Source organism: Balaenoptera ricei, chromosome 2 (genome assembly GCF_028023285.1).
Source record: "Balaenoptera ricei isolate mBalRic1 chromosome 2, mBalRic1.hap2, whole genome shotgun sequence".
NCBI classification, from domain to species: domain Eukaryota; kingdom Metazoa; phylum Chordata; class Mammalia; order Artiodactyla; family Balaenopteridae; genus Balaenoptera; species Balaenoptera ricei.
In genome coordinates this window covers 55,022,518-55,043,478 of record NC_082640.1, presented here as the reverse complement: position 1 = coordinate 55,043,478, position 20,961 = coordinate 55,022,518, and the positions used below count along the sequence as shown (strand labels likewise).

Here is a 20,961-nt window from a genome sequence, read left to right as displayed (position 1 = left end):
GGGTTTGCCCTGCCAGTTTGGGCATTGGAATATCTCCGATGCCAATAGCTTTCTGTGTGATCCAAGGGCATCGCCTCTGGCTCGACAAGGTTCCTGGTAGAAACCTTGTGGGGGTAAACGGAACTTCTTTGAAGAAACCTAGAAGTTTGGCCACGGGGACTTGTGCCGCGAGACTACACCGTCACATTCTGGGCTCTTCCTGGGGCACCCGAGCTCCGATGCCCTGAGACGTGGGTGCACTTCCTGCCCCGTGGCTCGAGTGTGGCCGCTCCCTACTGCTGAGAGGATTGAGCTTGCTGACAGTCCGCGACTTTGCACGTCCAGCCTTTGAGCAGGAGCGGGGATCAGTGATGACTCCCATAAATGCATTCCTTGGAAATCTAAACAAAATGAATGAGCAAACCTACCGTCTTCTCATCCTAACTGAGGTCCAGCACGTGGCTCCCAAAGGAAAATTAGGGAGAGGTCCATGTTGCATTTGCTACTGAGGGCGTGCGCAGCAACATTGTTCAAGTGGAGGGTGGCGGGCTTCTCGTGCAGAAAGAGCCATGTGGAAAGGAGCCTGGGATGTCCATCTACGTGGGAAGGCTAAGGACAACTTGACGTCTCTGGGCACCTGAGTCTAGCCAGAACTGCTATCCCCTGCCGCGGTCAGCGTGTGGGTGCGAAAGGAAGCGTGAGCCACTGGTACTCCTCTGGCTTGCCATTGAGATCTACAGGCCACCCTCAAGCTCAGGTCGTTGCCTTGTTCCCGCAAGGAAACAGAAGTCTCTGCACTCAGGGTCAGAGAAGGAGTCCTGGCCAGGCCAGGCGTCTATGTCAGGTTCAGCTTGGGAGGTGGGATATAGTTCAGGTTTGCCCTGATGGTCGGGGGAAATCAAATGGGCCACTGTCCCCGGGATTTGGGCGACGCTGATGCCACCTCCTTGGGTTGTGTCCTGCTTGTGTGTTGTGTGTGGAGAGTTTGGAAAATGCCTTAGGCAAATCCAGGGGATATCAAGCTACTTAGGTGAGGGGTGGATTCGTTTGGATCCTGGTGGAGAGAGCAAGGCAAGGCGAGCGGGAAATACACGGGAGAGTGTTGGCTAAGCCCACAGGCTTACTGTTGGGTGGATAGATCGGTATGGGTGGATATGTCGGTGGACATAGGGTTCCCGGAACTCTTTTGGGATATCTTCAGGAGCATTTGGAGCCCCGTGTAGGGAAGGAATACAGGTGCACATTCGTGGACCATCCCAACCTTTTCCTCTCCTTTCTCAATGTGCTTCACGGCGGGTCCTTGTTCCAGCGAATGGTGCCTTCACGGCACAGTATGGTGTCTTCTCACTGGGACCGATTTGGAGCCGTTGGGATGTTTTGTCCCTGTGTGGCCTCATTGCCCCTATGTTGAGGATGTTAAGGTGTTCCTTAGGACAGCCCAGCGTCATTGCTATACCAGGTCGGCATAGCATTCCCTGAGGTTTGGAGCTCTTCCCGGAGGTCTTTGGGCCCAACCATGCAGTAAGAAGGGAGTCGGCCGCCAAGGCAACGCTACAGGTTTAAGGGCTGGAGTGAATGTGTGCTGCAGGGGTCATTTTGTCCTGCCACCTTCTGGTGCTGCGAGCCTGTGATCTCCAGCATGCATGGCTTCAAGCCAGAGAAGCCATGCCGGTTCAAGGGTCCAGGATGTTGGGTGCATTCTCTCATTGCACGGCTGTGGGTGACACGTTGGTTCTGGAGGACCTGGGTCTCATGGTTTCTCCAAGGTCTTGTCCTTGAAGGGGAGAATGCGAATGTGCAAGGTGCTACGATAAGTTACCCAGTTGCTGCAAGTGTTTGGCCCGCCATTTTGGGCATTGGAATGGCTCCCTTGCCATTAGCTTTGGTTGCGGTCCTAGGGAAGTTCCTCTGGCTTGGCAGGAGACCAGGAAGTATGCCTGCTGGTGAGTCTCCCTTGATCAGTCCAGGGGTTCTTCAGGTGCCCTTTGTCACGGGTCCCTACGAGCCGCTTTTGATGGAGGTCGTCTTATTCAGCCAAGGGCCCTTCCCTTATGGAAGATCTCTCCCCTTGAGGGCGTGTCCACTGTGCTTAATCATAAGGGCCAAACGCGTGTTTGTTCCCATAGAGGGCACTTGCTCTTAGGCTGAGGGGGCACAGTTGTCCTGAGGGTGTCTCAGGGGATCAGGAAGACATCCTTTTGCTGTGATGGAGGGCAGATTGCTCAGGAGAGGAATTTCAGGGCCCGAGACCAGGGGGTTGTTGGTCGGTGGCACTCTTTGTCCTGATGGCCGCACGCTCTGAAGGCGCCAGTGCCACGATGCTTTCACGTTTGCCTGCGGACACACAGGCAAGATGGACAGTAAATGAAATGTTGAGGAGAGATAGAACACACAATGCTGGGTGGTATCGCCCTTTCCCTCGGTGCGCCTGTGCACCCTCCTCAAGCATGCGTGTGTTCTCTCACGCCGAGCCAGGTGGAATGCCAGGGAAGGAATGCCAGCAGCAGCCTGGGGCCATCCGTATAATCCCTGATACCCGTTGAAGTGAGGACGGTGTGGCAAGGCCAGGCCAGCCGAAGGAGTCTCAGAGGGGTGTTGGCGTGCATTCCTTGAGGATCCTGCTTTAACCCTTGTTGCGGTAAGCGACACTTCTTTGCTAAACCTAAAGGTTTGGCGATGGGAACGTGTGCACCGGGGCTACACCCTCACCTTCTGGTCTTTTCTCGGGGAACACGAGCTTTGATGCCCTGAGAACTGGTTGCATTTCCTGACCCGTGGCTCGGCTCTGGCCACTTCCGTACGCTGATATGATTCAGCTCGCTGGCCGTCCCATGGTGGAATCTGCAACTTTGCATGTCCACCGTTTGAGCATGTGCTTGGATCGATGATGACTCCCACAAATGCATTCCTTGGAAATCTGAACAAAATGAGTGAGAAATCCCTACCATCTCCTCGTTGGAACTGAGGTCCAGCACGTGGCTCCCCAAAGGAAAGTAGGGAGAGGTTCACGTTGCATTTGCGGCCGTGGGTGTCTACAGCCACGTTGTTCAAGTTGAGGGTTGTGGTCATCTCCTGGGGAGAAGAGCCATTGGGAAAGGAGCCTGGGATGCCAATCCAGGTGGGAAGGCTTGGGACAGCGTGCCGTCTCTGGGTTCCTTGGTCTAGCCAGGACTGCTGTCCCCTGCCACGGTTCAGCATGCAGGTAGGAGAGGAAGCGTGAGCCATTGCTCGTCCTGCCACCTGCACTTGAGTTCTACAGGCTGCCCCCACCTGCTGGTCATTGCCTTGTGGCCTCAAAGAAACAGAAGTCTGTAGGCTCAGGGTCAGAACAGGATTCCAGGCCTAGGGCAGGCTTCTTTGTCATGTTCTGCTTGGGAGACCAGATGCAGTTTAGGTTTCTCCTGATGAGGGGAGAAATCAAATAGGCCACTGTTCCTGGGAGTTTGGCCAATCTGATGGCTCCTCCTCGGGTTGTGTCCTGCTTGTGTGTGCTGTGTGAAGGGGCTGGAAAATGCCTTAGACAAACTTGGTCACGGCAAGCTTCTTTGGTGAGGGGTGGCTCTGGCATCTTGCCGTGACACGTTGCGATCCCGGTGGAGAGAGAGTAAGGCAAGGCGAGTGAAAGAGACACGTGAGATGGCTGGCTAAGCCCACAGGTTTACTGGTGGGTGGATAGATCGACGGTGGCCATGGGGTTCCCGGAACACATTTGGGATTCCCTCAGGAGCATCTGGAGGCACGTGTAGGGAGGGAATACGGGAGCACATTTGTGGACTGTCCCGCCTCTTTCCTCTCCCTGGTCGATTTGCTTCATGGCGGGTTCTTGTGCCAGCGAATGGTTGCCTTCATGGCACAGTATGGTGTCTCCTCATGGGGGCCGATTTGGAGGCCTTGGGGTGTTTTGTCCCTGTCTGACCACGTTCCCCCTGTGTTGAAGATGTGAAGGTGTTCCTGAGGACAGCCAGGCATCGTTTCTATACCCGGCCCACATAGCGTTCCCTGAGGATTGGAGCTCTACCCGGAGGTCATTGGGTGCAACCGTGCAGAAACAAGGGAGTTGGCTGCCAAGGAAAGGCTGCAGGTTTAAGGGCAGGAGAGGATGTGTGGTGTGGGTGTCATTTTTCCTGCCACCCGCTGGTGCGTCGAGACTGTGGTAACCGGCGAGCCTGGCCACAGGCTAGGCAAGTCATACCGGTTCAAGTGTCTAGGCTGTTGTCTGGGTTCTGTCGTTGCATGGCTGTGGGTAACAAGTTGCTTGTAGAGGACCTGGGCCTCAGGGTTTCCCCAATGTCACGTCACTGATGGGCCCAGAGGGTGAAAGTACCAGACACCACTGCAAGTTACACAATTGCTGCAAGGGTTTGCCCCGCCACGTTGGGCGTCGGAATGGTTCCGATGCCATTAGCTTTGTGTGTGGGCCAAGGGTAGGTTGCCAGTCTTGGCAGCAGGCCAGGAAGTCTGGCTGCAGGTGAATCTCCATTGTTCAGTCCAGGAGTTCCTCTGGTGCGTTTTGTCACCGGTCCCTACAAGCTGCTTTTGTTGGAGGTCGTCCCATTTGGCCAAGGGCCGTTCCCTTGTGGAAGATCTCAGGGACCACATTTCCCCTTGAGGGTGAATCCATTGTGTGGAAGCGTATGCGCCAGGAGTGGTTTGGTTCCCCAGAGGGCAGTGGCTTTTACGCTGAGTAATCCCAGTTCCCCTGAGGGTGTCTCAGCAGTTCAGGATGACATCCTTATGCTGTGTCGGCGGGGAGGTGGCTCAGGCAGGAAAGTTCAAGGCCCATACCGGGGGGTTGATGGACGGCCGTGCTCTTTGTGCTGATGCCCGTGCGCTCTGAAGGCATCTGTGCCACGATGCATTCACGTTTGGCTGTGGACACACAGACATGATGGACTGCAAATGAAATGTTGAGGGGAGATATAGCGCACATCGGTGGGCGGTATCACCCTTTGCCTCTGTGCGCCCGTTCACTTTTCTCAAACATCCCTGTGTTCTGTCACCCTGAGGCATGTGGTGGAGTGCCAGGGAACAAACACCTGCAGCAGCATTGGGCCCTCTGTGTAGTCCATGATACCTGGCGAAGTGAGGAGAGTGCGGCAAGGTGAGGCAAGTCAAGGCAAAAGAGTCTCAGCGTGGTTTTGGCGTGAAGTCCTTGAGGATCCTCATAGGAACCTTGTGGTGGTGAGTGGAACTTCTTTGCAGAAACCTAGATGTTTGGCCACGGGGACTTGTGCACTGAGACTACACCCTCACCTTCTTGGCTCTTGCAGGGGAACCCCAGATCTGATGCCATGATCCTTAGCTCCATTTGCAGCCCCGTGGGTCGCCTCTGGCCACTCCTGACTGCTGACATGATTGAGATCGGTGGCTGCCCTGCGCTGGAGCCTGCGACTTTGAACGTGCAGCCTTTGAGCAGGTGGATTGATGATGACTCCCATAAATGCACTGCTTGGAACTCTGAACAAATGAATGGGTCTCAGGTTTCTCCGCGGTCATGTCACTGACGGGCCTGGGGGCGAAAATACAAGGCGCCAGGGCAAGTAACCCAGTTGCTGCAAGGGTTTGCCCTGCCAGTTTGGGCATTGGAATATCTCCGATGCCAATAGCTTTCTGTGTGATCCAAGGGCATCGCCTCTGGCTCGACAAGGTTCCTGGTAGAAACCTTGTGGGGGTAAACGGAACTTCTTTGAAGAAACCTAGAAGTTTGGCCACGGGGACTTGTGCCGCGAGACTACACCGTCACATTCTGGGCTCTTCCTGGGGCACCCGAGCTCCGATGCCCTGAGACGTGGGTGCACTTCCTGCCCCGTGGCTCGAGTCTGGCCGCTCCCTACTGCTGAGAGGATTGAGCTTGCTGACAGTCCGCGACTTTGCACGTCCAGCCTTTGAGCAGGAGCGGGGATCAGTGATGACTCCCATAAATGCATTCCTTGGAAATCTAAACAAAATGAATGAGCAAACCTACCGTCTTCTCATCCTAACTGAGGTCCAGCACGTGGCTCCCAAAGGAAAATTAGGGAGAGGTCCATGTTGCATTTGCTACTGAGGGCGTGCGCAGCAACATTGTTCAAGTGGAGGGTGGCGGGCTTCTCGTGCAGAAAGAGCCATGTGGAAAGGAGCCTGGGATGTCCATCTACGTGGGAAGGCTAAGGACAACTTGACGTCTCTGGGCACCTGAGTCTAGCCAGAACTGCTATCCCCTGCCGCGGTCAGCGTGTGGGTGCGAAAGGAAGCGTGAGCCACTGGTACTCCTCTGGCTTGCCATTGAGATCTACAGGCCACCCTCAAGCTCAGGTCGTTGCCTTGTTCCCGCAAGGAAACAGAAGTCTCTGCACTCAGGGTCAGAGAAGGAGTCCTGGCCAGGCCAGGCGTCTATGTCAGGTTCAGCTTGGGAGGTGGGATATAGTTCAGGTTTGCCCTGATGGTCGGGGGAAATCAAATGGGCCACTGTCCCCGGGATTTGGGCGACGCTGATGCCACCTCCTTGGGTTGTGTCCTGCTTGTGTGTTGTGTGTGGAGAGTTTGGAAAATGCCTTAGGCAAATCCAGGGGATATCAAGCTACTTAGGTGAGGGGTGGATTCGTTTGGATCCTGGTGGAGAGAGCAAGGCAAGGCGAGCGGGAAATACACGGGAGAGTGTTGGCTAAGCCCACAGGCTTACTGTTGGGTGGATAGATCGGTATGGGTGGATATGTCGGTGGACATAGGGTTCCCGGAACTCTTTTGGGATATCTTCAGGAGCATTTGGAGCCCCGTGTAGGGAAGGAATACAGGTGCACATTCGTGGACCATCCCAACCTTTTCCTCTCCTTTCTCAATGTGCTTCACGGCGGGTCCTTGTTCCAGCGAATGGTGCCTTCACGGCACAGTATGGTGTCTTCTCACTGGGACCGATTTGGAGCCGTTGGGATGTTTTGTCCCTGTGTGGCCTCATTGCCCCTATGTTGAGGATGTTAAGGTGTTCCTTAGGACAGCCCAGCGTCATTGCTATACCAGGTCGGCATAGCATTCCCTGAGGTTTGGAGCTCTTCCCGGAGGTCTTTGGGCCCAACCATGCAGTAAGAAGGGAGTCGGCCGCCAAGGCAACGCTACAGGTTTAAGGGCTGGAGTGAATGTGTGCTGCAGGGGTCATTTTGTCCTGCCACCTTCTGGTGCTGCGAGCCTGTGATCTCCAGCATGCATGGCTTCAAGCCAGAGAAGCCATGCCGGTTCAAGGGTCCAGGATGTTGGGTGCATTCTCTCATTGCACGGCTGTGGGTGACACGTTGGTTCTGGAGGACCTGGGTCTCATGGTTTCTCCAAGGTCTTGTCCTTGAAGGGGAGAATGCGAATGTGCAAGGTGCTACGATAAGTTACCCAGTTGCTGCAAGTGTTTGGCCCGCCATTTTGGGCATTGGAATGGCTCCCTTGCCATTAGCTTTGGTTGCGGTCCTAGGGAAGTTCCTCTGGCTTGGCAGGAGACCAGGAAGTATGCCTGCTGGTGAGTCTCCCTTGATCAGTCCAGGGGTTCTTCAGGTGCCCTTTGTCACGGGTCCCTACGAGCCGCTTTTGATGGAGGTCGTCTTATTCAGCCAAGGGCCCTTCCCTTATGGAAGATCTCTCCCCTTGAGGGCGTGTCCACTGTGCTTAATCATAAGGGCCAAACGCGTGTTTGTTCCCATAGAGGGCACTTGCTCTTAGGCTGAGGGGGCACAGTTGTCCTGAGGGTGTCTCAGGGGATCAGGAAGACATCCTTTTGCTGTGATGGAGGGCAGATTGCTCAGGAGAGGAATTTCAGGGCCCGAGACCAGGGGGTTGTTGGTCGGTGGCACTCTTTGTCCTGATGGCCGCACGCTCTGAAGGCGCCAGTGCCACGATGCTTTCACGTTTGCCTGCGGACACACAGGCAAGATGGACAGTAAATGAAATGTTGAGGAGAGATAGAACACACAATGCTGGGTGGTATCGCCCTTTCCCTCGGTGCGCCTGTGCACCCTCCTCAAGCATGCGTGTGTTCTCTCACCCAGAGCCAGGTGGAATGCCAGGGAAGGAATGCCAGCAGCAGCCTGGGGCCATCCGTATAATCCCTGATACCCGTTGAAGTGAGGACGGTGTGGCAAGGCGAGGCCAGCCGAAGGAGTCTCAGAGGGGTGTTGGTGTGCATTCCATGAGGATCCTGCTTTAACCCTTGTTGCGGTAAGCGACACTTCTTTGCTAAACCTAAAGGTTTGGCGATGGGAACGTGTGCACCGGGGCTACACCCTCACCTTCTGGTCTTTTCTCGGGGAACACGAGCTTTGATGCCCTGAGAACTGGTTGCATTTCCTGACCCGTGGCTCGGCTCTGGCCACTTCCGTACGCTGATATGATTCAGCTCGCTGGCCGTCCCATGGTGGAATCTGCAACTTTGCATGTCCACCGTTTGAGCATGTGCTTGGATCGATGATGACTCCCACAAATGCATTCCTTGGAAATCTGAACAAAATGAGTGAGAAATCCCTACCATCTCCTCGTTGGAACTGAGGTCCAGCACGTGGCTCCCCAAAGGAAAGTAGGGAGAGGTTCACGTTGCATTTGCGGCCGTGGGTGTCTACAGCCACGTTGTTCAAGTTGAGGGTTGTGGTCATCTCCTGGGGAGAAGAGCCATTGGGAAAGGAGCCTGGGATGCCAATCCAGGTGGGAAGGCTTGGGACAGCGTGCCGTCTCTGGGTTCCTTGGTCTAGCCAGGACTGCTGTCCCCTGCCACGGTTCAGCATGCAGGTAGGAGAGGAAGCGTGAGCCATTGCTCGTCCTGCCACCTGCACTTGAGTTCTACAGGCTGCCCCCACCTACTGGTCATTGCCTTGTGGCCTCAAAGAAACAGAAGTCTGTAGGCTCAGGGTCAGAACAGGATTCCAGGCCTAGGGCAGGCTTCTTTGTCATGTTCTGCTTGGGAGACCAGATGCAGTTTAGGTTTCTCCTGATGAGGGGAGAAATCAAATAGGCCACTGTTCCTGGGAGTTTGGCCAATCTGATGGCTCCTCCTCGGGTTGTGTCCTGCTTGTGTGTGCTGTGTGAAGGGGCTGGAAAATGCCTTAGACAAACTTGGTCACGGCAAGCTTCTTTGGTGAGGGGTGGCTCTGGCATCTTGCCGTGACACGTTGCGATCCCGGTGGAGAGAGAGTAAGGCAAGGCGAGTGAAAGAGACACGTGAGATGGCTGGCTAAGCCCACAGGTTTACTGGTGGGTGGATAGATCGACGGTGGCCATGGGGTTCCCGGAACACATTTGGGATTCCCTCAGGAGCATCTGGAGGCACGTGTAGGGAGGGAATACGGGAGCACATTTGTGGACTGTCCCGCCTCTTTCCTCTCCCTGGTCGATTTGCTTCATGGCGGGTTCTTGTGCCAGCGAATGGTTGCCTTCATGGCACAGTATGGTGTCTCCTCATGGGGGCCGATTTGGAGGCCTTGGGGTGTTTTGTCCCTGTCTGACCACGTTCCCCCTGTGTTGAAGATGTGAAGGTGTTCCTGAGGACAGCCAGGCATCGTTTCTATACCCGGCCCACATAGCGTTCCCTGAGGATTGGAGCTCTACCCGGAGGTCATTGGGTGCAACCGTGCAGAAACAAGGGAGTTGGCTGCCAAGGAAAGGCTGCAGGTTTAAGGGCAGGAGAGGATGTGTGGTGTGGGTGTCATTTTTCCTGCCACCCGCTGGTGCGTCGAGACTGTGGTAACCGGCGAGCCTGGCCACAGGCTAGGCAAGTCATACCGGTTCAAGTGTCTAGGCTGTTGTCTGGGTTCTGTCGTTGCATGGCTGTGGGTAACAAGTTGCTTGTAGAGGACCTGGGCCTCAGGGTTTCCCCAATGTCACGTCACTGATGGGCCCAGAGGGTGAAAGTACCAGACACCACTGCAAGTTACACAATTGCTGCAAGGGTTTGCCCCGCCACGTTGGGCGTCGGAATGGTTCCGATGCCATTAGCTTTGTGTGTGGGCCAAGGGTAGGTTGCCAGTCTTGGCAGCAGGCCAGGAAGTCTGGCTGCAGGTGAATCTCCATTGTTCAGTCCAGGAGTTCCTCTGGTGCGTTTTGTCACCGGTCCCTACAAGCTGCTTTTGTTGGAGGTCGTCCCATTTGGCCAAGGGCCGTTCCCTTGTGGAAGATCTCAGGGACCACATTTCCCCTTGAGGGTGAATCCATTGTGTGGAAGCGTATGCGCCAGGAGTGGTTTGGTTCCCCAGAGGGCAGTGGCTTTTACGCTGAGTAATCCCAGTTCCCCTGAGGGTGTCTCAGCAGTTCAGGATGACATCCTTATGCTGTGTCGGCGGGGAGGTGGCTCAGGCAGGAAAGTTCAAGGCCCATACCGGGGGGTTGATGGACGGCCGTGCTCTTTGTGCTGATGCCCGTGCGCTCTGAAGGCATCTGTGCCACGATGCATTCACGTTTGGCTGTGGACACACAGACATGATGGACTGCAAATGAAATGTTGAGGGGAGATATAGCGCACATCGGTGGGCGGTATCACCCTTTGCCTCTGTGCGCCCGTTCACTTTTCTCAAACATCCCTGTGTTCTGTCACCCTGAGGCATGTGGTGGAGTGCCAGGGAACAAACACCTGCAGCAGCATTGGGCCCTCTGTGTAGTCCATGATACCTGGCGAAGTGAGGAGAGTGCGGCAAGGTGAGGCAAGTCAAGGCAAAAGAGTCTCAGCGTGGTTTTGGCGTGAAGTCCTTGAGGATCCTCATAGGAACCTTGTGGTGGTGAGTGGAACTTCTTTGCAGAAACCTAGATGTTTGGCCACGGGGACTTGTGCACTGAGACTACACCCTCACCTTCTTGGCTCTTGCAGGGGAACCCCAGATCTGATGCCATGATCCTTAGCTCCATTTGCAGCCCCGTGGGTCGCCTCTGGCCACTCCTGACTGCTGACATGATTGAGATCGGTGGCTGCCCTGCGCTGGAGCCTGCGACTTTGAACGTGCAGCCTTTGAGCAGGTGGATTGATGATGACTCCCATAAATGCACTGCTTGGAACTCTGAACAAATGAATGGGTCTCAGGTTTCTCCGCGGTCATGTCACTGACGGGCCTGGGGGCCAAAATACAAGGCGCCAGGGCAAGTAACCCAGTTGCTGCAAGGGTTTGCCCTGCCAGTTTGGGCATTGGAATATCTCCGATGCCAATAGCTTTCTGTGTGATCCAAGGGCATCGCCTCTGGCTCGACAAGGTTCCTGGTAGAAACCTTGTGGGGGTAAACGGAACTTCTTTGAAGAAACCTAGAAGTTTGGCCACGGGGACTTGTGCCGCGAGACTACACCGTCACATTCTGGGCTCTTCCTGGGGCACCCGAGCTCTGATGCCCTGAGACGTGGGTGCACTTCCTGCCCCGTGGCTCGAGTCTGGCCGCTCCCTACTGCTGAGAGGATTGAGCTTGCTGACAGTCCGCGACTTTGCACGTCCAGCCTTTGAGCAGGAGCGGGGATCAGTGATGACTCCCATAAATGCATTCCTTGGAAATCTAAACAAAATGAATGAGCAAACCTACCGTCTTCTCATCCTAACTGAGGTCCAGCACGTGGCTCCCAAAGGAAAATTAGGGAGAGGTCCATGTTGCATTTGCTACTGAGGGCGTGCGCAGCAACATTGTTCAAGTGGAGGGTGGCGGGCTTCTCGTGCAGAAAGAGCCATGTGGAAAGGAGCCTGGGATGTCCATCTACGTGGGAAGGCTAAGGACAACTTGACGTCTCTGGGCACCTGAGTCTAGCCAGAACTGCTATCCCCTGCCGCGGTCAGCGTGTGGGTGCGAAAGGAAGCGTGAGCCACTGGTACTCCTCTGGCTTGCCATTGAGATCTACAGGCCACCCTCAAGCTCAGGTCGTTGCCTTGTTCCCGCAAGGAAACAGAAGTCTCTGCACTCAGGGTCAGAGAAGGAGTCCTGGCCAGGCCAGGCGTCTATGTCAGGTTCAGCTTGGGAGGTGGGATATAGTTCAGGTTTGCCCTGATGGTCGGGGGAAATCAAATGGGCCACTGTCCCCGGGATTTGGGCGACGCTGATGCCACCTCCTTGGGTTGTGTCCTGCTTGTGTGTTGTGTGTGGAGAGTTTGGAAAATGCCTTAGGCAAATCCAGGGGATATCAAGCTACTTAGGTGAGGGGTGGATTCGTTTGGATCCTGGTGGAGAGAGCAAGGCAAGGCGAGCGGGAAATACACGGGAGAGTGTTGGCTAAGCCCACAGGCTTACTGTTGGGTGGATAGATCGGTATGGGTGGATATGTCGGTGGACATAGGGTTCCGGGAACTCTTTTGGGATATCTTCAGGAGCATTTGGAGCCCCGTGTAGGGAAGGAATACAGGTGCACATTCGTGGACCATCCCAACCTTTTCCTCTCCTTTCTCAATGTGCTTCACGGCGGGTCCTTGTTCCAGCGAATGGTGCCTTCACGGCACAGTATGGTGTCTTCTCACTGGGACCGATTTGGAGCCGTTGGGATGTTTTGTCCCTGTGTGGCCTCATTGCCCCTATGTTGAGGATGTTAAGGTGTTCCTTAGGACAGCCCAGCGTCATTGCTATACCAGGTCGGCATAGCATTCCCTGAGGTTTGGAGCTCTTCCCGGAGGTCTTTGGGCCCAACCATGCAGTAAGAAGGGAGTCGGCCGCCAAGGCAACGCTACAGGTTTAAGGGCTGGAGTGAATGTGTGCTGCAGGGGTCATTTTGTCCTGCCACCTTCTGGTGCTGCGAGCCTGTGATCTCCAGCATGCATGGCTTCAAGCCAGAGAAGCCATGCCGGTTCAAGGGTCCAGGATGTTGGGTGCGTTCTCTCATTGCACGGCTGTGGGTGACACGTTGGTTCTGGAGGACCTGGGTCTCATGGTTTCTCCAAGGTCTTGTCCTTGAAGGGGAGAATGCGAATGTGCAAGGTGCTACGATAAGTTACCCAGTTGCTGCAAGTGTTTGGCCCGCCATTTTGGGCATTGGAATGGCTCCCTTGCCATTAGCTTTGGTTGCGGTCCTAGGGAAGTTCCTCTGGCTTGGCAGGAGACCAGGAAGTATGCCTGCTGGTGAGTCTCCCTTGATCAGTCCAGGGGTTCTTCAGGTGCCCTTTGTCACGGGTCCCTACGAGCCGCTTTTGATGGAGGTTGTCTGATTCAGCCAAGGGCCCTTCCCTTATGGAAGATCTCTCCCCTTGAGGGCATGTCCACTGTGTTTAATCATAAGGGCCAAAAGCGTGTTTGTTCCCATAGAGGGCACTTGCTCTTAGGCTGAGGGGGCACAGTTGTCCTGAGGGTGTCTCAGGGGATCAGGAAGACATCCTTTTGCTGTGATGGAGGGCAGATTGCTCAGGAGAGGAATTTCAGGGCCCGAGACCAGGGGGTTGTTGGTCGGTGGCACTCTTTGTCCTGATGGCCGCACGCTCTGAAGGCGCCAGTGCCACGATGCTTTCACGTTTGCCTGCGGACACACAGGCAAGATGGACAGTAAATGAAATGTTGAGGAGAGATAGAACACACAATGCTGGGTGGTATCGCCCTTTCCCTCGGTGCGCCTGTGCACCCTCCTCAAGCATGCGTGTGTTCTCTCACCCCGAGCCAGGTGGAATGCCAGGGAAGGAATGCCAGCAGCAGCCTGGGGCCATCCGTATAATCCCTGATACCCGTTGAAGTGAGGACGGTGTGGCAAGGCGAGGCCAGCCGAAGGAGTCTCAGAGGGGTGTTGGCGTGCATTCCATGAGGATCCTGCTTTAACCCTTGTTGCGGTAAGCGACACTTCTTTGCTAAACCTAAAGGTTTGGTGATGGGAACGTGTGCACCGGGGCTACACCCTCACCTTCTGGTCTTTTCTCGGGGAACACGAGCTTTGATGCCCTGAGAACTGGCTGCATTTCCTGACCCGTGGCTCGGCTCTGCTGGCCACTTCCGTACGCTGATATGATTCAGCTCGCTGGCCGTCCCATGGTGGAATCTGCAACTTTGCATGTCCACCGTTTGAGCATGTGCTTGGATCGATGATGACTCCCACAAATGCATTCCTTGGAAATCTGAACAAAATGAGTGAGAAATCCCTACCGTCTCCTCGTTGGAACTGAGGTCCAGCACGTGGCTCCCAAAAGGAAAGTAGGGAGAGGTTCACGTTGCATTTGCGGCCGTGGGTGTCTACAGCCACGTTGTTCAAGTTGAGGGTTGTGGTCATCTCCTGGGGAGAAGAGCCATTGGGAAAGGAGCCTGGGATGCCAATCCAGGTGGGAAGGCTTGGGACAGCGTGCCGTCTCTGGGTTCCTTGGTCTAGCCAGGACTGCTGTCCCCTGCCACGGTTCAGCATGCAGGTAGGAGAGGAAGCGTGAGCCATTGCTCGTCCTGCCACCTGCACTTGAGTTCTACAGGCTGCCCCCACCTGCTGGTCATTGCCTTGTGGCCTCAAAGAAACAGAGGTCTGTAGGCTCAGGGTCAGAACAGGATTCCAGGCCTAGGGCAGGCTTCTTTGTCATGTTCTGCTTGGGAGACCAGATGCAGTTTAGGTTTCTCCTGATGAGGGGAGAAATCAAATGGGCCACTGTTCCTGGGAGTTTGGCCAATCTGATGGCTCCTCCTCGGGTTGTGTCCTGCTTGTGTGTGCTGTGTGAAGGGGCTGGAAAATGCCTTAGTCAAACTTGGTCACGGCAAGCTGCTTTGGTGAGGGGTGGCTCTGGCATCTTGCCGTGACACGTTGGGATCCCGGTGGAGAGAGAGTAAGGCAAGGCAAGTGAAAGAGACACGTGAGATGGCTGGCTAAGCCCACAGGTTTACTGGTGGGTGGATAGATCGACGGTGGCCATGGGGTTCCCGGAACACATTTGGGATTCCCTCAGGAGCATCTGGAGGCACGTGTAGGGAGGGAATACGGGAGCACATTTGTGGACTGTCCCGCCTCTTTCCTCTCCCTGGTCGATTTGCTTCATGGCGGGTTCTTGTGCCAGCGAATGGTTGCCTTCATGGCACAGTATGGTGTCTCCTCATGGGGGCCGATTTGGAGGCCTTGGGGTGTTTTGTCCCTGTCTGACCACGTTCCCCCTGTGTTGAAGATGTGAAGGTGTTCCTGAGGACAGCCAGGCATCGTTTCTATACCCGGCCCACATAGCGTTCCCTGAGGATTGGAGCTCTACCCGGAGGTCATTGGGTGCAACCGTGCAGAAACAAGGGAGTTGGCTGCCAAGGAAAGGCTGCAGGTTTAAGGGCAGGAGAGGATGTGTGGTGTGGGTGTCATTTTTCCTGCCACCCGCTGGTGCGTCGAGACTGTGGTAACCGGCGAGCCTGGCCACAGGCTAGGCAAGTCATACCGGTTCAAGTGTCTAGGCTGTTGTCTGGGTTCTGTCGTTGCATGGCTGTGGGTAACAAGTTGCTTGTAGAGGACCTGGGCCTCAGGGTTTCCCCAATGTCACGTCACTGATGGGCCCAGAGGGTGAAAGTACCAGACACCACTGCAAGTTACACAATTGCTGCAAGGGTTTGCCCCGCCACGTTGGGCGTCGGAATGGTTCCGATGCCATTAGCTTTGTGTGTGGGCCAAGGGTAGGTTGCCAGTCTTGGCAGCAGGCCAGGAAGTCTGGCTGCAGGTGAATCTCCATTGTTCAGTCCAGGAGTTCCTCTGGTGCGTTTTGTCACCGGTCCCTACAAGCTGCTTTTGTTGGAGGTCGTCCCATTTGGCCAAGGGCCGTTCCCTTGTGGAAGATCTCAGGGACCACATTTCCCCTTGAGGGTGAATCCATTGTGTGGAAGCGTATGCGCCAGGAGTGGTTTGGTTCCCCAGAGGGCAGTGGCTTTTACGCTGAGTAATCCCAGTTCCCCTGAGGGTGTCTCAGCAGTTCAGGATGACATCCTTATGCTGTGTCGGCGGGGAGGTGGCTCAGGCAGGAAAGTTCAAGGCCCATACCGGGGGGTTGATGGACGGCCGTGCTCTTTGTGCTGATGCCCGTGCGCTCTGAAGGCATCTGTGCCACGATGCATTCACGTTTGGCTGTGGACACACAGACATGATGGACTGCAAATGAAATGTTGAGGGGAGATATAGCGCACATCGGTGGGCGGTATCACCCTTTGCCTCTGTGCGCCCGTTCACTTTTCTCAAACATCCCTGTGTTCTGTCACCCTGAGGCATGTGGTGGAGTGCCAGGGAACAAACACCTGCAGCAGCATTGGGCCCTCTGTGTAGTCCATGATACCTGGCGAAGTGAGGAGAGTGCGGCAAGGTGAGGCAAGTCAAGGCAAAAGAGTCTCAGCGTGGTTTTGGCGTGAAGTCCTTGAGGATCCTCATAGGAACCTTGTGGTGGTGAGTGGAACTTCTTTGCAGAAACCTAGATGTTTGGCCACGGGGACTTGTGCACTGAGACTACACCCTCACCTTCTTGGCTCTTGCAGGGGAACCCCAGATCTGATGCCATGATCCTTAGCTCCATTTGCAGCCCCGTGGGTCGCCTCTGGCCACTCCTGACTGCTGACATGATTGAGATCGGTGGCTGCCCTGCGCTGGAGCCTGCGACTTTGAACGTGCAGCCTTTGAGCAGGTGGATTGATGATGACTCCCATAAATGCACTGCTTGGAACTCTGAACAAATGAATGGGTCTCAGGTTTCTCCGCGGTCATGTCACTGACGGGCCTGGGGGCCAAAATACAAGGCGCCAGGGCAAGTAACCCAGTTGCTGCAAGGGTTTGCCCTGCCAGTTTGGGCATTGGAATATCTCCGATGCCAATAGCTTTCTGTGTGATCCAAGGGCATCGCCTCTGGCTCGACAAGGTTCCTGGTAGAAACCTTGTGGGGGTAAACGGAACTTCTTTGAAGAAACCTAGAAGTTTGGCCACGGGGACTTGTGCCGCGAGACTACACCGTCACATTCTGGGCTCTTCCTGGGGCACCCGAGCTCCGATGCCCTGAGACGTGGGTGCACTTCCTGCCCCGTGGCTCGAGTCTGGCCGCTCCCTACTGCTGAGAGGATTGAGCTTGCTGACAGTCCGCGACTTTGCACGTCCAGCCTTTGAGCAGGAGCGGGGATCAGTGATGACTCCCATAAATGCATTCCTTGGAAATCTAAACAAAATGAATGAGCAAACCTACCGTCTTCTCATCCTAACTGAGGTCCAGCACGTGGCTCCCAAAGGAAAATTAGGGAGAGGTCCATGTTGCATTTGCTACTGAGGGCGTGCGCAGCAACATTGTTCAAGTGGAGGGTGGCGGGCTTCTCGTGCAGAAAGAGCCATGTGGAAAGGAGCCTGGGATGTCCATCTACGTGGGAAGGCTAAGGACAACTTGACGTCTCTGGGCACCTGAGTCTAGCCAGAACTGCTATCCCCTGCCGCGGTCAGCGTGTGGGTGCGAAAGGAAGCGTGAGCCACTGGTACTCCTCTGGCTTGCCATTGAGATCTACAGGCCACCCTCAAGCTCAGGTCGTTGCCTTGTTCCCGCAAGGAAACAGAAGTCTCTGCACTCAGGGTCAGAGAAGGAGTCCTGGCCAGGCCAGGCGTCTATGTCAGGTTCAGCTTGGGAGGTGGGATATAGTTCAGGTTTGCCCTGATGGTCGGGGGAAATCAAATGGGCCACTGTCCCCGGGATTTGGGCGACGCTGATGGCACCTCCTTGGGTTGTGTCCTGCTTGTGTGTTGTGTGTGGAGAGTTTGGAAAATGCCTTAGGCAAATCCAGGGGATATCAAGCTACTTAGGTGAGGGGTGGATTCGTTTGGATCCTGGTGGAGAGAGCAAGGCAAGGCGAGCGGGAAATACACGGGAGAGTGTTGGCTAAGCCCACAGGCTTACTGTTGGGTGGATAGATCGGTATGGGTGGATATGTCGGTGGACATAGGGTTCCCGGAACTCTTTTGGGATATCTTCAGGAGCATTTGGAGCCCCGTGTAGGGAAGGAATACAGGTGCACATTCGTGGACCATCCCAACCTTTTCCTCTCCTTTCTCAATGTGCTTCACGGCGGGTCCTTCTTCCAGCGAATGGTGCCTTCACGGCACAGTATGGTGTCTTCTCACTGGGACCGATTTGGAGCCGTTGGGATGTTTTGTCCCTGTGTGGCCTCATTGCCCCTATGTTGAGGATGTTAAGGTGTTCCTTAGGACAGCCCAGCGTCATTGCTATACCAGGTCGGCATAGCATTCCCTGAGGTTTGGAGCTCTTCCCGGAGGTCTTTGGGCCCAACCATGCAGTAAGAAGGGAGTCGGCCGCCAAGGCAACGCTACAGGTTTAAGGGCTGGAGTGAATGTGTGCTGCAGGGGTCATTTTGTCCTGCCACCTTCTGGTGCTGCGAGCCTGTGATCTCCAGCATGCATGGCTTCAAGCCAGAGAAGCCATGCCGGTTCAAGGGTCCAGGATGTTGGGTGCGTTCTCTCATTGCACGGCTGTGGGTGACACGTTGGTTCTGGAGGACCTGGGTCTCATGGTTTCTCCAAGGTCTTGTCCTTGAAGGGGAGAATGCGAATGTGCAAGGTGCTACGATAAGTTACCCAGTTGCTGCAAGTGTTTGGCCCGCCATTTTGGGCATTGGAATGGCTCCCTTGCCATTAGCTTTGGTTGCGGTCCTAGGGAAGTTCCTCTGGCTTGGCAGGAGACCAGGAAGTATGCCTGCTGGTGAGTCTCCCTTGATCAGTCCAGGGGTTCTTCAGGTGCCCTTTGTCACGGGTCCCTACGAGCCGCTTTTGATGGAGGTTGTCTGATTCAGCCAAGGGCCCTTCCCTTATGGAAGATCTCTCCCCTTGAGGGCGTGTCCACTGTGTTTAATCATAAGGGCCAAAAGCGTGTTTGTTCCCATAGAGGGCACTTGCTCTTAGGCTGAGGGGGCACAGTTGTCCTGAGGGTGTCTCAGGGGATCAGGAAGACATCCTTTTGCTGTGATGGAGGGCAGATTGCTCAGGAGAGGAATTTCAGGGCCCGAGACCAGGGGGTTGTTGGTCGGTGGCACTCTTTGTCCTGATGGCCGCACGCTCTGAAGGCGCCAGTGCCACGATGCTTTCACGTTTGCCTGCGGACACACAGGCAAGATGGACAGTAAATGAAATGTTGAGGAGAGATAGAACACACAATGCTGGGTGGTATCGCCCTTTCCCTCGGTGCGCCTGTGCACCCTCCTCAAGCATGCGTGTGTTCTCTCACCCCGAGCCAGGTGGAATGCCAGGGAAGGAATGCCAGCAGCAGCCTGGGGCCATCCGTATAATCCCTGATACCCGTTGAAGTGAGGACGGTGTGGCAAGGCGAGGCCAGCCGAAGGAGTCTCAGAGGGGTGTTGGCGTGCATTCCATGAGGATCCTGCTTTAACCCTTGTTGCGGTAAGCGACACTTCTTTGCTAAACCTAAAGGTTTGGTGATGGGAACGTGTGCACCGGGGCTACACCCTCACCTTCTGGTCTTTTCTCGGGGAACACGAGCTTTGATGCCCTGAGAACTGGCTGCATTTCCTGACCCGTGGCTCGGCTCTGCTGGCCACTTCCGTACGCTGATATGATTCAGCTCGCTGGCCGTCCCATGGTGGAATCTGCAACTTTGCATGTCCACCGTTTGAGCATGTGCTTGGATCGATGATGACTCCCACAAATGCATTCCTTGGAAATCTGAACAAAATGAGTGAGAAATCCCTACCGTCTCCTCGTTGGAACTGAGGTCCAGCACGTGGCTCCCAAAAGGAAAGTAGGGAGAGGTTCACGTTGCATTTGCGGCCGTGGGTGTCTACAGCCACGTTGTTCAAGTTGAGGGTTGTGGTCATCTCCTGGGGAGAAGAGCCATTGGGAAAGGAGCCTGGGATGCCAATCCAGGTGGGAAGGCTTGGGACAGCGTGCCGTCTCTGGGTTCCTTGGTCTAGCCAGGACTGCTGTCCCCTGCCACGGTTCAGCATGCAGGTAGGAGAGGAAGCGTGAGCCATTGCTCGTCCTGCCACCTGCACTTGAGTTCTACAGGCTGCCCCCACCTGCTGGTCATTGCCTTGTGGCCTCAAAGAAACAGAGGTCTGTAGGCTCAGGGTCAGAACAGGATTCCAGGCCTAGGGCAGGCTTCTTTGTCATGTTCTGCTTGGGAGACCAGATGCAGTTTAGGTTTCTCCTGATGAGGGGAGAAATCAAATGGGCCACTGTTCCTGGGAGTTTGGCCAATCTGATGGCTCCTCCTCGGGTTGTGTCCTGCTTGTGTGTGCTGTGTGAAGGGGCTGGAAAATGCCTTAGTCAAACTTGGTCACGGCAAGCTGCTTTGGTGAGGGGTGGCTCTGGCATCTTGCCGTGACACGTTGGGATCCCGGTGGAGAGAGAGTAAGGCAAGGCGAGTGAAAGAGACACGTGAGATGGCTGGCTAAGCCCACAGGTTTACTGGTGGGTGGATAGATCGACGGTGGCCATGGGGTTCCCGGAACACATTTGGGATTCCCTCAGGAGCATCTGGAGGCACGTGTAGGGAGGGAATACGGGAGCACATTTGTGGACTGTCCCGCCTCTTTCCTCTCCCTGGTCGATTTGCTTCATGGCGGGTTCTTGTGCCAGCGAATGGTTGCCTTCATGGCACAGTATGGTGTCTCCTCATGGGGGCCGATTTGGAGGCCTTGGGGTGTTTTGTCCCTGTCTGACCACGTTCCCCCTGTGTTGAAGATGTGAAGGTGTTCCTGAGGACAGCCAGGCATCGTTTCTATACCCGGCCCACATAGCGTTCCCTGAGGATTGGAGCTCTACCCGGAGGTCATTGGGTGCAACCGTGCAGAAACAAGGGAGTTGGCTGCCAAGGAAAGGCTGCAGGTTTAAGGGCAGGAGAGGATGTGTGGTGTGGGTGTCATTTTTCCTGCCACCCGCTGGTGCGTCGAGACTGTGGTAACCGGCGAGCCTGGCCACAGGCTAGGCAAGTCATACCGGTTCAAGTGTCTAGGCTGTTGTCTGGGTTCTGTCGTTGCATGGCTGTGGGTAACAAGTTGCTTGTAGAGGACCTGGGCCTCAGGGTTTCCCCAATGTCACGTCACTGATGGGCCCAGAGGGTGAAAGTACCAGACACCACTGCAAGTTACACAATTGCTGCAAGGGTTTGC

General features: G+C 55.2%; 11 non-coding genes across 11 annotated transcripts; all 11 read left to right on the top strand.

Annotated features, from left to right (window-relative positions):
- The first annotated feature begins 341 nt into the window (after nucleotides 1-341).
- Nucleotides 342-432, top strand: LOC132360906 (small nucleolar RNA SNORD116). The gene has a single exon (XR_009501225.1). It is a non-coding gene; the product is annotated as a small nucleolar RNA SNORD116 (small nucleolar RNA).
- A 2,425-nt stretch (nucleotides 433-2,857) lies between these two features.
- Nucleotides 2,858-2,949, top strand: LOC132361647 (small nucleolar RNA SNORD116). Its single transcript, XR_009501921.1, has one exon. It is a non-coding gene; the product is annotated as a small nucleolar RNA SNORD116 (small nucleolar RNA).
- Nucleotides 2,950-5,397: 2,448 nt separating this feature from the next.
- Nucleotides 5,398-5,489, top strand: LOC132361221 (small nucleolar RNA SNORD116). Its single transcript, XR_009501528.1, has one exon. It is a non-coding gene; the product is annotated as a small nucleolar RNA SNORD116 (small nucleolar RNA).
- A 389-nt stretch (nucleotides 5,490-5,878) lies between these two features.
- LOC132360905 (small nucleolar RNA SNORD116) lies at nucleotides 5,879-5,969 on the top strand. Its single transcript, XR_009501224.1, has one exon. It is a non-coding gene; the product is annotated as a small nucleolar RNA SNORD116 (small nucleolar RNA).
- Nucleotides 5,970-8,394: 2,425 nt separating this feature from the next.
- On the top strand, nucleotides 8,395-8,486 carry LOC132361646 (small nucleolar RNA SNORD116). Its single transcript, XR_009501920.1, has one exon. It is a non-coding gene; the product is annotated as a small nucleolar RNA SNORD116 (small nucleolar RNA).
- Nucleotides 8,487-10,934: 2,448 nt separating this feature from the next.
- LOC132361209 (small nucleolar RNA SNORD116) lies at nucleotides 10,935-11,026 on the top strand. Its single transcript, XR_009501514.1, has one exon. It is a non-coding gene; the product is annotated as a small nucleolar RNA SNORD116 (small nucleolar RNA).
- A 389-nt stretch (nucleotides 11,027-11,415) lies between these two features.
- On the top strand, nucleotides 11,416-11,506 carry LOC132360904 (small nucleolar RNA SNORD116). Its single transcript, XR_009501223.1, has one exon. It is a non-coding gene; the product is annotated as a small nucleolar RNA SNORD116 (small nucleolar RNA).
- Nucleotides 11,507-13,934: 2,428 nt separating this feature from the next.
- On the top strand, nucleotides 13,935-14,026 carry LOC132361510 (small nucleolar RNA SNORD116). The gene has a single exon (XR_009501795.1). It is a non-coding gene; the product is annotated as a small nucleolar RNA SNORD116 (small nucleolar RNA).
- A 2,448-nt stretch (nucleotides 14,027-16,474) lies between these two features.
- On the top strand, nucleotides 16,475-16,566 carry LOC132361206 (small nucleolar RNA SNORD116). Its single transcript, XR_009501513.1, has one exon. It is a non-coding gene; the product is annotated as a small nucleolar RNA SNORD116 (small nucleolar RNA).
- A 389-nt stretch (nucleotides 16,567-16,955) lies between these two features.
- Nucleotides 16,956-17,046, top strand: LOC132360903 (small nucleolar RNA SNORD116). The gene has a single exon (XR_009501222.1). It is a non-coding gene; the product is annotated as a small nucleolar RNA SNORD116 (small nucleolar RNA).
- Nucleotides 17,047-19,474: 2,428 nt separating this feature from the next.
- LOC132361508 (small nucleolar RNA SNORD116) lies at nucleotides 19,475-19,566 on the top strand. The gene has a single exon (XR_009501793.1). It is a non-coding gene; the product is annotated as a small nucleolar RNA SNORD116 (small nucleolar RNA).
- Nucleotides 19,567-20,961: the final 1,395 nt, after the last annotated feature.